We start from the raw sequence: 14,908 nt of genomic DNA on the forward strand, positions 1-14,908 counted from the left end.
CCTTTTCTCTCTTATTTATTTATTATTATTATTTTTTAAAGATTTTATTTATTTATTTGACAGAGAGCAAGATCACAAGTATGCAGAGAGGCAGGCAGAAAGAGAAGACGAAGCAGGCTCCCCACTGAGCAGAGAGCCCGACTCGATCCCAGAACCCCGAGATCATGACCTGAGCCGAAGGCAGACGCTTAACCCACTGAGCCACTCAGGCGCCCCCACCTTCTCTCTTTTTAGAAGCTTTCCTTATTAGGTGTCCCTTCCCCCAATATGAAAAATTATTTTCTTCTTTCTCTTCCTCTATCTGGTATATTTACACATTTAGTGCATTTTTAGTAGGCCCATACTTTGAGTAGCAAGGTTATATCTGAACATCAAAGACATAGCTAAGATCCTAAAAAGAAAAAAGAAATGGGATTATTAGGCAAATAGTTATCACATAACCTGTGCGCAAAAGTACATGCAGGAAATTCTCTCAGGTTCTTACTTAGAATATTTGGCTATTATTTTAGATCTACAGTACTGTAATTTCTATACTTCTCCAGCCCATAGCAAATTAGAAACAATGAATCACAAGGCCAGGGAAAGAGCTGTTATTGATACAGACACATTGAGAGCAACAATTGCTATTGGCAAAATAAATACAGGAAAGACAAAAAAATTGGTAAAATGGAAGAACTGAAAATGCACAGCAGTCTGAAGCAATTAGTTAAATTGAACAACCGTATATATTCCACTGGGAATATGATAAACGTGGCCCACAAGTCTGCCATCTGAGAATTTCTAACCTGCTATTCTGAAGGAAATTGAATGAATGGAATTCTCATTTACTGAGCACCTACTATATAACTTGGAATCTCTTTAGAATAACTGTCTCTCTACACATACACACACACAGAGATATACAGCAGCAAGGATATACAACCTATTTTAGAACACTTAGAAATTCTTACATATGATTAGGCTAGGTTCCTAAAGCACCGTTCTTTCTAAGCCCCAATATTTGCAAGTCCTGAGTAAGTAGAAAGGTTTACCTCCTGGGCCATATATGCATGTCCACCTGAAGGAGCAGGAGGCTGGCTGAGGACAAAGCAAAAGCTGGCGCCTTGCACACACCCCCCCCCCCCCCCCCGTTCACCCGCTCCCCTCCATATGTGTGGCATTCCTCAGGCACCCCTGACTGCCATAAAATGATAAATAGTTAACTTGCAGAGATCACAGTCCTGCAAGGTAGGAGTCTCCCTTGGTTTGCAAATGTCCTTGAGATTTACAACAAAGAAGTTACCTTATCAATAGCCCTAATGTCACCCTCCCCTCCATGAAAACAGAAGGAGGCGGAGGTAGAAGGAAAAGTAAATAAAGTTCAATTTCTTCTAAACCTAAATCTCATTAACAAGGATGCTTGATAGCAGGAATGTAACATTCCACCAGGAGACTCCCAATTGTCTTTACTTGATAGTAACTAGGCCTTCAATATCCTGATAGTGCTTTTTTCCGCATGCGTGGGCTAACCGGCCAGTTCTGCTTCTGTCAGATTGTTTTGTCTGCTTTCGCGCGGGGTCCCCTGACCCAATCCACTGACGCCAAGTATGCCTGTTCAAACTATCAATCAATCAGCTCAGCCCCACCCGAAACTTGTTTGTATCTGTCTATAAAAACCCTGCACCAACCCAGCTCTGGACCTCTCGGCGCTATTGGCAAAGAGCGCCGCAGAGGTCCAGGTTCAAACCTGCAATAAAAGACCCTTGCTGATTGGCTTTGACTCACGCCTCTGGTGGTCTTTTAAGGTGGGGGTAATATTCAATTGGCATTTCACACCAAACAGAAAGTTGAGTCACCTCTTTGAAGTTTTAGGAGCAAGCTTACTCTTCTCTTTTTTTTTTTGCCTGTAGCAAACGATAAGTGGTGCCTCTCAAACTTCAGTGTGTATATGAATCACTTTGAGAATCTTGTTAAAAGGCAGTTTCTGATTTGGTGGATTTGGGTATATCATGAGATTCTGCATTTCTTTCTTCTTTCTTTTTTTAAAGATTGTGTTTATTTTACTTTATTTTAAAATATTTAATTAATTTATTTATTTGACACATAGAGAGAGATCACAAGTAGGCAGAGAGGCAGGCAGAGAGATAGGGGGAAGCAGGCTCCCCGCTGAGCAGAGAGCCCAATGTGGGGCTTGATCCCAGGACCCTGGGATCATTACCCAAGCTGATGGCAGAGGCTTTAAACCACTGAGCCACCCAGGTGCCCCTAAAGATTGTATTTATTTATTTGACACAGAGGGATAGCGAGCGAGAAAGAAAGAACGCGCGTGCGCAAGCACAAGCAGAGGGAGCGGAAGGCAGGGAAGAGAGAGAAGGAGGCTCCCCGCTGAGCCTGATGTAGGACTGATCCCAGGTCTCTGAGATCACAACCAGAGCAGAAGGTAGATGCTCAGCCTAACTGACTGAGCCCCGATATTCTACATTTCTAATGAGCTCCCAGGTGATGCTGATGCTGCTGGTTCTGGCATTTCCCTGGCATTCTACAGCAGCAGTACTTTCTTAGACCTTTAAGATACCAAACCAGCTCCTAATGGGTTAATGGCCATAGGATGTTGATACTGATCACCTTGCCACATATTCAGCAGTGTTTCCATTTTGGCATTTACCTTTCCTCTTGCTGATCATTGTCTGTAATAGAAAAAATGGTGTATTACCTCAGGCTGCCACAACAAGATACTACAGACTGGGTGACTTAACAGAAATTTATTTTCTCACAGCTCTAGAGGCTGAAAATCCAAGTTCAGGATGTCAGCTTGGTAAAGCTCTGGTGAGAGCTCTCTTCTGGACTTGCAGAACTTGGCCTTCTCATTATGTCCTCATATGACGGAGAGACATACTTCTCTGGTGTCTCTTTGTGTAAGGACACAGGTTCTATCAAATCAGATCTCCATCCTTATGATCTCATTTAACCTTAAATCACTTCCTTAAAGATCTAGCTCCACTACAGTCACGTGGGGTTTAATGCTTCAACATATGAATTTGAAGTGGGGGCACAATTCAGTCCATAACAATGGCATGATTCGCTCTTTGTCCTGCCAATTCACTGTGTACTTAATTATTATGAATTTCCATTCCTAAATCCCTTTATCTTCAAAGCCTTACTCTGAATACCTTCAAAATTCTCACTGCTCTCAGGACACCTGGGTGGCTCAGTTTGTTAAGCAACTGCCTTCGGCTCAGGGCATGATCCTGGAGTCCCAGGATCAAGTCCCACATCGGGCCCTCTGCTCATCAGGGAGCTGGCTTCTCCCTCTGCCCCTCACCCCTTTCATGCTCTCTCTCAAATAAATAAAATCTTAAAAAAAAAAATTCTCACTGCCCTCTCCCTGACATGGGATTCATATTTATAAAATACACTTTAAAAATGTAAACTCAGGGGCACCCAGATGGCTCAGCCGGTGAAGTGTCTGCCTTCGGCTCAGGTCATGAACTCAGGTTCCTGGCATCAAGCCCTGCGTCAGGCTCTAAGATCAGCAGGGAGTCTGCTCTCTCTCCCTCTCCCTCTGTTCTCTCTCTTTCAAATAAATAACGGAAATCTTAAAAAAAAAAAAAAAAAAGTAAACTCATTATAGGTTCCAAACTGATAAGAAGATGACCCAGATCAGAACTTCCCAACTGAAGCAGCTAGGGCACACTGTGGCCCACAGTGCATTGAGAGATGCGGGAAATACCCATCCTTCTCAAACAGTGGGACAACTCAGGGAGCCTATGGGTGATCCCCAGCCTAGTTTCCTTCCCTGCAACATCCTTGTGTGTTTACCCCTCAGAAACTCCCTTATTTTCTGGGTGGCAGAGACCATGAAGGGGCTGGGAAGGGCTACCCGCCACTAAAATTACTGAGCACAATCTTTAGTGCCATCTGCTGGAAGCATGCAAAATTGACAAACTTGCTCCAGAAGATAAATTTTTATTTATGAAGCTACATAAGTTAAAACATCCTAAGAAGGGGTGTTTCTACATTATAGATCTAGTTTATTTTTTTTTTTTACTAGTGGAAAAGATAAGATTCAATTACATAAAAAGGCCAATTATGTGAAACAATTGTCTTCAAAACATCCCAGATTAAATATGTCAAACGTACTGATTCAGTTAGGACACACTTTTAAAAAATCATTACAATGACAAGGTTTTTAAGAAATGATATATAGAGGTGGCTGAGTGGCTCAGTTGGTTAAGCGTCTGGCTCGTGAGTTCAGCGCAGGTCATGATCTCATGGGTCATGGGATCAGGCCCAAGTCAGGCTCTGAGCTCAAGGTGGGAGGGTGGGGAGGTCAGCCTGAGATTCTCTTTCTTTCTCTCCCTTTGCCCCTCTCCCCACTCATGCATGCTCTCTCAAGTTAATGAATAAATCTTAAAAAAAAAAAAAAAAGTTTGGGGAACCTGGGTGGCTCAATTGGCTAAGCAACTGCCTTTGGCTCAGGTCATGATCCTGTAGTCCCAGGATCGAGTTTCGCATCAGGCTCCCTGCTCAGCAGAGAGTCTGCTTCTCCCTCTGACACTCCACTTCTTCTTCTTCTTCTCTCTCTCTCTCTCTCTCTCAAATAAAAAATCTTGGGAAAAAAAAAAAGATTGACATATAAAAATGTGCAAGAATTTGTGGGTGGGGGGTGGACTAGAGAAGATGAGTCTAACTTCCTAAAATATTAGAAAGATTTCTTCTAAAGAGTGGTTAAGTCTATTGGTTCAGGTGTCAGAACAGGACAAATGAGCTGAATTTTGATCATAAGCTACATTTAATCTGGGATTCTGGGAATTCTGGAAAAGGAAGCCCCATAGTGGGAGAGAAGTTCAACTATACATGCTCCACACTTGCTCTCCATTCCAGCTTCCATAACTTGTCATTCTGTTTGCCACATGGATTTCATTTAGTTTGATATTTTCAATAATTACAAAAATGCTTATTAATATCCTTACAGTCTTTAAAAGCATATCCAACTAAAATGCCAACAAAATTTGAATCTCTGTTGTGGACTGAATTCTGTTCCCCTGTAACTTGTATGTCAGAAAGCAAGAATTCCTGTCCCCTCCAAAAGTCCTAGAGGGACTAAAAATCAGATTGACATGAAGCAAATTGAAAGAAGAAAATCAAATGTAAGAGCATATGTACAAGGAGTCCACATAGACATTGAAATTCCAGAGACCAGCAAAATGAGGTATATATGTCATTCTGGACTAAGAAGGGGGAAGGGATTTGGGACCTCAGAGGAAAGGAATGTAATTCCAGGAAGATAAGAAGATTAGATGTTTGGTGATTAGATGTTTGGTAATTAGATGTTTGCCCTGCCGGGTAGATGGGTCACACAGATAAATTTTATCTTTGCTAATACCCTTATTCTGGAAAGATTCTCTAACTTAGATTCTTCTACGTAGTTCAGGGAAGGGCAAAAGTTTCTCCTGGGTGCACAGGTTCTCAAAATAATCTGCATGCCAAAGAGATACGTTCTCAAGGGGCCTGATGGACCCCTCCTCAAGTCCTAACCACTAATAACTCAGAATGTGACTGTATTTGAAGATAGACCCTTGAAAGAGGTAATTAAGGTAAAATGAGGTCATATGGGTTGGCCCTAATCGATGTGACTGGTGTCTTTGTAAGAAGAGATGAGGACGCAGATATTTGTGCACAGAGGAAAGACCATGTGAGGACAGAGCAAGCAGGCCACCATTTATCTGCCAGCCAAAGAGACTCCTCAGTAGAAAGCAAACCTGTTGAATCCTTGATCTTGGACTTCAGACCTTCAGAGTATGAGAAAGGGAAAATTTTTTTTAAATTAATTTATTTATTTGAGAGAGCGAGAGCGAGAGAGTGCATGTGCACAAGGAGGAGGAGCAAAGGGAGAGGGAGAAAGAATCTCAAGCAGACTCTGACCTGAGAGTAGAGCCTGACACAGGTCTCCGTCTCACCACCTTGAGATCACCACCCGAACCCAAACCAAGAGTTGGATGCCCCACCAACCCTACCCAGGTGCCCCAAGGAATGTCTATTGTTTAAGCCCCCCAGGCTGTGGTATTTTGTTAAGGTACCCCTGGCAAGCTAATACGGTATTCTTCCCATGGGGTCTTTCTGCTGTGTTTTGTTCAAGGATTGAAGTAGATTTTCTTTATTTTCTTGGCTCACACTTTCTTTCGAAAAGGTTTTTTTTTTCTTATTACAACTTTCTACTTCACTGGTGAAAAGTAGAAATCACGTAGAACCCTATTCACAGTGGCTGTGTAATACACTAAAACAAGTCCTTATCACATTCTAGCTTATTTGGTTGGTATTATGGGGCTTGAGCTACAAGAAAGTTGGTATGGGAGAGGGTTATTTTAAACAGAAATTTCTCCCATGAGATTTTCTTCTTTGAAATATAATAACATGGGTAATGTTATTCCCCAGAAATTCTCTGAGAACATTTCTTTTGAGAAAAAACATTCAGGAAGAGAGAACGATACATTCTAAGGGATCCTACATACTTCTCACAAGGAGAGAACGGAGAGGCCTCTAGCTGTCCTTGTTTGTGGCTGGTGCCCGCTGCATGCAACTGATGGCTGCTCACTTTTATACCACGTGTGAAGAAGGGAGTGAGCAAAGTGCAAGCAATACTGAGAGAACAACACGGAGGGACTGAGGGATTGAAAAAGGAGGAGATTTTAACTGTCACGAATAGTGAGGAATGGTACATAGAAGTGTCGTAGGTAGCTTTACTTTCTTTTTTTTTTTTTTTCTGTGAAAGATTTCTGTGTTACAACTTTAAGAGAACCTACTGAAGATCTTTTTTATTTATCAAAATTAGTCTTATCCTTGAATAAGACTCTCCATTGAAACTGGATGGACGGTGCCCCATCGTAGACTGCACAGTCTTCATCTAAAAGCCGTCTCTAAGGCCTAGCTGTTCTTATTTCCTGGATCTGGGAGATTTCTGATACATGAGTGAAGTGGGGCATTTCCTGCCTACTTTCTTTTTTTTTTTTTTTTTTTTTTTTTTTTTTTTTAAAGATTTTTATTTATTTGACAGAGAGAAATCACAAGTAGGCAGAGAGGCAGGCAGAGAGAGAGAGAGGAGGAAGCAGGCTCCCTGCTGAGCAGAGAGCCCGATGCGGGACTCGATCCCAGGACCCTGAGATCATGACCTGAGCCGAAGGCAGCGGCTTAACCACTGAGCCACCCAGGCGCCCTCCTGCCTACTTTCTAAGACAAAGAGTTCTTATTTTGTTCTCCATGGAACTCTAGTAGAGGTGTAGAAGTTGTAGAGCTGAAATCAGGTCATATAATCCACTGGCTTTCTCTAGAACCAAGGCAGAATAAGTCATTGAGTCTGGTATCTGTTAGTGTGCTTTGAGACACACTCTGGGCTTAGGTAACGTATCTTCTCTATGTGTGTGTGTGGGGGGGTATGTATTATGTTGATATTGTAATCAGCCAACCAAGATAAAGTAGCAAAAAAATTGTAATGGCTGTAAATACATGCGTTCTTCATAGATACAAAATGTAGTCATTTTGATAGTTAATCTGCACATATGTAAACAAAAGGCATATTCATAATTTTGTTCCATGATCATTAGGCATAAATGATAAGAACTGTATACAAATCACTACAGTTAGTAAGCAACATGTACACTTTCAAATTAAGGGAAAAGTTGGTGATAAAAATAAAATTCTTGGGAGCCTGCGTGGCTCAGTGGTTTAAGCCTCTGCCTTTGGCTCAGGTCATGATCTCAGGGCCCTGGCATCAAGTCCCGCATTGGGCTGTCTGCTCAGTGGGGAGCTGCTTCCCCCTCTCTCTCTGCCTACTTGTGATCTCTGTGTGTCAAATAAATAAATAAAATCTTTATTGCCATTTGGGGGCACCTACTATTGTTTTAGGTATGCTAGTATATTAATTCCACAAAATAGTAGACATTTAAAAAATAATTCTATTTGGACACCATGTGTGGCTCAGTCAGTTAAGTGTCTGCTTTCCGCTCAGGTCATGATCCCAAGGTCCAGGGATTTAGTCCAGCATTGGGATCCTTGCTTCATGGGGAGCCTGGTTCTCCCCCTGTCTGCTGCTCCTCCTGCTTGTGCGCGCGTCTGCACGTGCACTCGCGTGCTCTCTCTCTCTCTGACAAATAAATAAATAAATCTTTTAAAAATAATAATTCTATAAACAAGAAATCTGAAACTCGAAGAGATTAAGAAACTTACCCCAAGATCACATTTATCTCAATAATTCAATGAATGGGATAGGAAATGGGGGAAGCCACAAAGAAAGGAGAGAGCGCTGCCTGAAAGACTCCAGAATCCAGGTACAGAGGTAGTTGATCCTGTCTCCAGTAGCTAATGATATGGTCCATTATGAAGATTTTCTCTTCTATGCTATAGCTGAGTATAAAAAAATATAAGAGATTTCAAGCATATTGAGGAACACCACTTTTGATTCCTCCCCACCCAAGAAGTTACAATAAGGAGATTACTGAGAACTTAAAAAAAAATGTTAGCAAACTTTACCTAGTTAGCTCACTAAAACATTGTCGTTAACAAATCTTTCTAAATTTTTAAAAATTGGGCTTTTTAAGAAGCTCAATATTTGAGGCTGTAAGATGCAATAGCCCTCTTCCATTTAACAATTAAATTTAAAAACAAATTAGAAAGTTCTACCTCTCCCTTTGGGTTTACCTCATTTTTCTCCTGCTTTGTGGTATAACATGTCAGTGGGTTTCCAACGCCATCTGGTGGACAATGAATAGAAGTGCTTTGACTGAGAAGACAGGACATGAAGAGTGGGATTGAGAGGAGTTCTATAATGCAGTGAATCTGAAAAGAATGCATGGGAATATAAACACAAAATGGACAAAAAATAGTTTATTTCTTGGTAATTGGAAAGCTGAATAACTTTTAGGTATTGGATCACAAAGTAGGATGGTATGGAACCAAAGTAATGAAAATGTTCTTTAACTAACTTTCTTAGAATTAGAGTCCTTCAATTCCACATTCCATAGTATATATCACTCCATAAACAACCCCAGCACCATGGACCACTTTTTTTTTTTTTTAAGATTTTATTTGTTTATTTGACAGACAGAGATCACAGTAGACAGAGAGGCAGGCAGAGAGAGAGGGAAGCAGGCTCCCCACTGAGCAGAAAGCCTGATGCCGGACTCGCTCCCAGGACCCCGAGATCATGACCTGAGCCGAAGGCAGCAGCTTAACCCACTGAGCCACCCAGGCGCCCACCATGGACCACTTTAAATAAAGATGCTTACCCGGTGCTCTTGTTTGAGAGGACAGGAATTTCTGTTTCTACATACATTTTTATTTCTATAATCGCACTTCTCTTTACACCTAAAATCTCAACATTAAGGATCTACTCTTTTTTGGTAAGGTTGTCCTATGTCTTCTTAATTTTAAAGATTTTGTCCTTTTAATTTTAAAATACAGATAAGCCTTAAAGTGCTAGGGCAGAGATGTGGGTGACAGGGGACAGCAGTATGAAGTACTGGGTACCGAGTTGTTCCAAAACCCTGCCTTTCAGCACAATGACCTTGGTGGTTAGGTTGGCCGTGGGACACTTTCTGGTCAATAAGTTATGAATTAAGATTTTGAAAGTGCTGTGATTCTAGGATAGTACTTAGCAGTTGACAACAGACAACAGAGTAGACCAGAAAACTTGAGTTTTTTAAAAAATTAATTTCTTTTGTTATTTTTCCATTAATTAAACAAACGAGACAGATCTGCATCTGGCTCAGTGGCACCTTCTTCCATAATAAATATAGGAAAATGCTATGAGATGTGATAAAAATATAATAAAATTATTTTTTTCTCGGACTCACTTAAATATATTTAGCTATATAAATACATGCTGCATTTCAAAAACGGTCATTGTGGGCAATGATATGTTGCTAGTATATGCATATATGGTGGAAATCATAAACCTCTACCAGTGTCCAGCCCAGTGCCTTTGCCTGTTGGCCAGACTTCAACCATTGGTAAGCCACTACTGAGCAAGATAGGAGCTGCCCAAAAAGCCTCAGCCTCGTAAGAGGTCATATCTGATGTGACCCGGGCATGTTTTGGGCCCTTCAAGTTACATCAGTCATGTGCAATCTGACCCTACCCTCTCTACATTGTATTGTTCACTATTCAATTTAGGGCCAGCCCTATGTTTGGTGGTGTGGAATCCCTCTTCCCAACTAGACATGATTTCCTCCTTTTAAACTCTGACTGGGTGGCTTGGGTTTGTGGATAAGGTGTTAGGTTCCTTCTGTCTAGTTCCATTTAGATTCCTTTCCTTTCTAACCTCTCTCCTCTCCTCCTCTAGGCCCCATTGTCCCGGGGTGGCGGGGAGGGCGGTGGGGTCCTAGCCAGGCTGTCACTGCATGACCCTACAGTTGACTGAACTAGAAGCAGGCACTGGACACAAACAGGCGAAGTCAGAGTCCCTCCACTTACAACCTGGGACTGACTAAAATAATCCAATCTCAGTTCTCTTAGATTGGAGCCCGTCTCCGTGGAGAAACTAGATTCTGGAGCTGTGAGAGGCCATATTCAACCATAGCGAATGCTTATCAACAGCATTTCCCTCCTGTGCCTTGTGATCACCGGTTAGAGCGAGGAAAGGAAAGGAGGAAAGGCAGGCAGTAAAGGATGAAAAGATCTGCTCTAAGTGGGGACAAGGCCATGAGGACGCACAGAGAAGGCAGTGCTGGTGATGAGGGCTCCCTCCAGCCCATTCTAGAGTTTCTTTCTTTCTTTCCTGCTTTTTTCTTTCAAGATTTTATTTATTTATTTATTTATTTATTTATTTATTTATTTGGCAGAGAATGAGAATTAGAGAAGGAACATAAGCAGGAAGGAGCTGGAGAGGGAGAAGCAGGCTCCTTGCTGAGCAGGGAGTGGGATGCGGGGCTGGATCCCAGGATCCTAGGATCACGACCTTGGTGGAAGGCAGACTCTTCACCGACTGAGCCACCCAGGCGCCCCCCCCATTCCAGAGTTTCAACCACAGTCCTACTCCTCATAGAAAAAACTCTCTTCAAAAAAACAAAACACTCCCTTCCTTCCTATTTAAGCTCTTTTGTTTCTGTCAGGCAAATGAGTTTAAACCAATACCTCCAAGGTTATATGATATAGTTATAAAGGAAATGGCTTCACAAGCCAATCACAAATCAGTTTTACTACACTATAAAGGCCTTGTATGAGTTTGCTGAAATTCATATAGCAAATATTCCAAAAATACTTACTTGGTGCAAAACACAGTGCTTGTCGATCACAGGAATGCAAAGATTAGTAGGAACAATACTTTCTTTGGGAGACCAAGCAACATAGAAACATAACCATAGGCAATGCATTCCATGACAGAAGTATAAATAAAGTGGTTTGGGACAGAGAAAAGAGCGATTTATTCAGATTTCAAAAAACAAAACAAAAGAAAACTTCATTTACTGAATGCCAAAATACTAACAACATGCTAAGAAGTGTGTTATGATCTGGAGATCGAATGCAGAATACACACGTCTCCTTACTTCAAGGAGCTTAACTTTTATCACAGGGTAAATGCAGACACGTTCTACACCCAAAGGAGCAGCTCACCATGTGTTGGATTTGAAAAGGCGTCCAGAAAAGGAGATGTGTTAAATTGATATTGAAAGGTAGGAAGGTTATGTAGGATTAAATGGAGCTGGGCTAGGAAAGAAATCCCCGAAGAGAAACTGCAAATACAAAAACCTGGTGTTGGGACCTTCTCTTAGCAGCATTGGGTTGTGCTTGTCTTCTGGCTCCTTCTCAGGTTTCCTGGTTCAGAGTTCCCTCTTCTTTTCTTTGCTTGCTTTCTTGCTTAGAGTGTTTTAACTAACAAATACCTATCTTGAGACCTAATCTGCTGTGTCATTGACACAGGTGAGGTCTGTGTCCTCTGTCACTTTTCTCTGTCCCCTAGTGCCCTCCAGTAGTCCCTTGCCACCAGCAGGCTGAGGGCTCCTGTGGCAGCCATCCCTTCCCTGGAAGGTCTCAATCTCAGCCCTAGTGGGAGAGCTGGCTCTCCATTTTGAAATTTCCTTCCCCATTCACTCTCCATTGGCTTTGAAGGAAGTAGCCACCATCTGTCCTCAGAAAACTCTTAGAATCTCCGTTAGTGGTTCACCACAATTTATTGCTTAACAATCATTTATACCGAACATTTCTGTTTAAAGATTTGATTGTTTAAAAAAAAAAAAAAAAAGGTACATAACCGAGGTGTTTTTGTCTCCTGATTGGACCTTGGTTGACTGGATGAGGCAACGGAGATGTTGGGAATGACTGAAGCACAAACCATAATATAGAAGAATTAAATAATGTGGCTTCATGAAAGTTAGAGACTTCTGCTCCTTGAAAGACACCATGAAGAAAATGAAAAGGCAGTCACTGGAGTAGGAAATATTTGCAATACATATGTGTGACAGCAACAACAACAACAAACTCCACAGAAAGCACAAACTTTCATACAGAATATAAAAAAGTATCTCAAAAATAAGAAGATTGCATCAGTCTTGCTTGGGACGCTATAACAACGTACCACGGACTGGGTGGTTTAAACAACAGAAATTTTTTTTCTCAGGAATCAGCAGGTCTGGTTTCTTCTGAGGCTTCTCTCGGTGGTTTGCAGGTGTCCTGGCGCAGTCTTTCCTCTGCAGGTACACATGTCCGTGTGCATATCTCCTCTTCTTAGAAGGACCATTGATACACTTGCAGATGGTCTGGTTGACCAGAGCTTTCTCTCTATTCCAGTAGTTCCCATCCTCTGATTGCAATAATCCTTTCAAATATACTCTCTCTTGACCCATGTCCAGATTTGTTTCTATTGGACATTTCTTTCCTGTCTGCTGTATGTTCAGCAGGGAAGCAATCTAGTAAGAATTATGCAAATAAACAGTCAATTACAAGATACGAAGGAATATAGTATGCAGGGCCTGCTATGAAATTTTTGGGTCTACCACAAATGAAAGTTCTGGATGTCTTATTCAAAGGAGCAGGGGGAAAGTACCATTAAAGACACTAATATATGTTTAGTTTTTTCTTCAATGGTCTGTCTCAACTCATTATAATGTCTTTTGAGTATTATTTCATGTCATTTTAAGTAAAGAAAGATAAAATTTTTAATTATTGACAAGAACTTTACCATTCATCTATATTGTACAATACCAGTTTATTTTTTTATATATTTTATTTATTTTGACAGAAAGAGATAGAGAGAAAGAGCACACAAAGGGGCGGGCAGCAGAACAGAGGGAGAAGCAGGCCCCTCATTGAGCAAGGAGCCCCATTTGGGACTCAATTGTAAGACCCTAGGATCATGACCGGAGCTGAAGGGAGATGCTTAATTGATCAAGTGACACAGGTGTCCCAAGTATAATACTGTTTAAAAGGTAAATATAGGGGCGCCTGGGTGGCTCAGTGGGTTAAAGCCTCTGCCTTCAGCTCAGGTCATGATCCCAGGGTCCTGGGATCGAGCCCCACATCTGGTTCTCTGCTCAGGGAGGAACCTGCTTCCTCCTCTCTCTCTGCCTCCCTCTGTGCCTACTTGTGATCTCTGTCAAAAAAACAAATAAAATCTTTAAAAAAAAAAAAAGGCAAATATAGCAGGATTTAACTTGTGAAATCACAAAATTACACAGTCTTTTTACTTCTTAGCTTGTACATGCATATGCATTTTGTTCTTACTGGAAGAGTGGAAATGTGGCATAAAACTAACTCAACTCTTTTTATTAATTTAAATATAATTAATTAGCATAGAGGGTATTATTAGTTTCAGAAGTAGAGTTTAGTGATTCATCAATTGCATAAAACACGCAGAGCTCATTACATCATGTGCCCTCCTTAATGCCCGTCAACCAGTTACCCCATCCCCCCATCCCTCCCCCTCCAGCGAACTTCATTTTGCTTCCTATAGTTAAGAGTCTCTTATAGTTTGTCTCCCTCTCTGATTTCATCTTACTTTATCCTTCCGTTCTTTCCTCTACGATCTTCTATTTTATTTCTTAAAGTCCACATAAGAGTGAAATAATAGGGGCGCCTGGGTGGCTCAGTGGGTTAAAGCCTCTGCCTTCGGCTCCAGTCGTGGTCCCAGAGTTCTGGAATCGAGCCCCACATCGGGCTCTCTGCTCCGCAGGGAGCCTGCTTCCTCCTCTCTCTCTCTGCTTGCCCCTCTGCCTACTTGTGATCTCTGTCAAATAAATAAATAAAATCTTTAAAAAAAAAAAAGAATGAAAGAATATAATTGCCTTTCTCTGATTGACTTGTTTCACTTAACATAATACCCTCAAGTTCCATCCACAACATTGCAAATGGTAAGATTTCATTTTCTTTGATAGTTGTGTAATATTCCATTATATATATATATATATATATATATATATATATATATATTTATCTTTAACATTCATCTGTTGATGGACATCTGGGCCCTTTCCCTATTTTGGTTATTGTGGACCTTGCTGCTATAAACATTGGGATGGAGGTACCCCTTCAAATCATTATGTATCCTTTGGGTAAATACCTAATAGGGGATTTGTTGGGTCCTAGGATAGCTCTATTTTTAGCTTTTTGAGGAACCTCCATACTGTTTTCCACGTGCCTGCACCAGCTTGCATTCCCACCAACAGTATAGGAGGATTCCCCTTTCTCTGCATCTTTGCCAACACCTGGTGTTTCCTGACTTGTTAACTTTAGCCATTCTCATTGTTGTGAGGTGGTATCTCATTGTGGTTTTGATTTGTATTTCCCTGATGCTGAGTGATATGGAGCATTTTTTCATGTGTCAGTTCTTTTTTGCACTTATTTATATGTGTACAACATACCAATACTCTCTAGAACATTCCATCTTCCTGATGAATAAGGAAGGACGAAAGGAAAAAGGAACTTTGGTTCTCTTATATTT

The sequence above is a fragment of the Mustela lutreola genome, chromosome 1 (genome assembly GCF_030435805.1).
Source record: "Mustela lutreola isolate mMusLut2 chromosome 1, mMusLut2.pri, whole genome shotgun sequence".
Lineage (NCBI taxonomy): Eukaryota > Metazoa > Chordata > Mammalia > Carnivora > Mustelidae > Mustela > Mustela lutreola.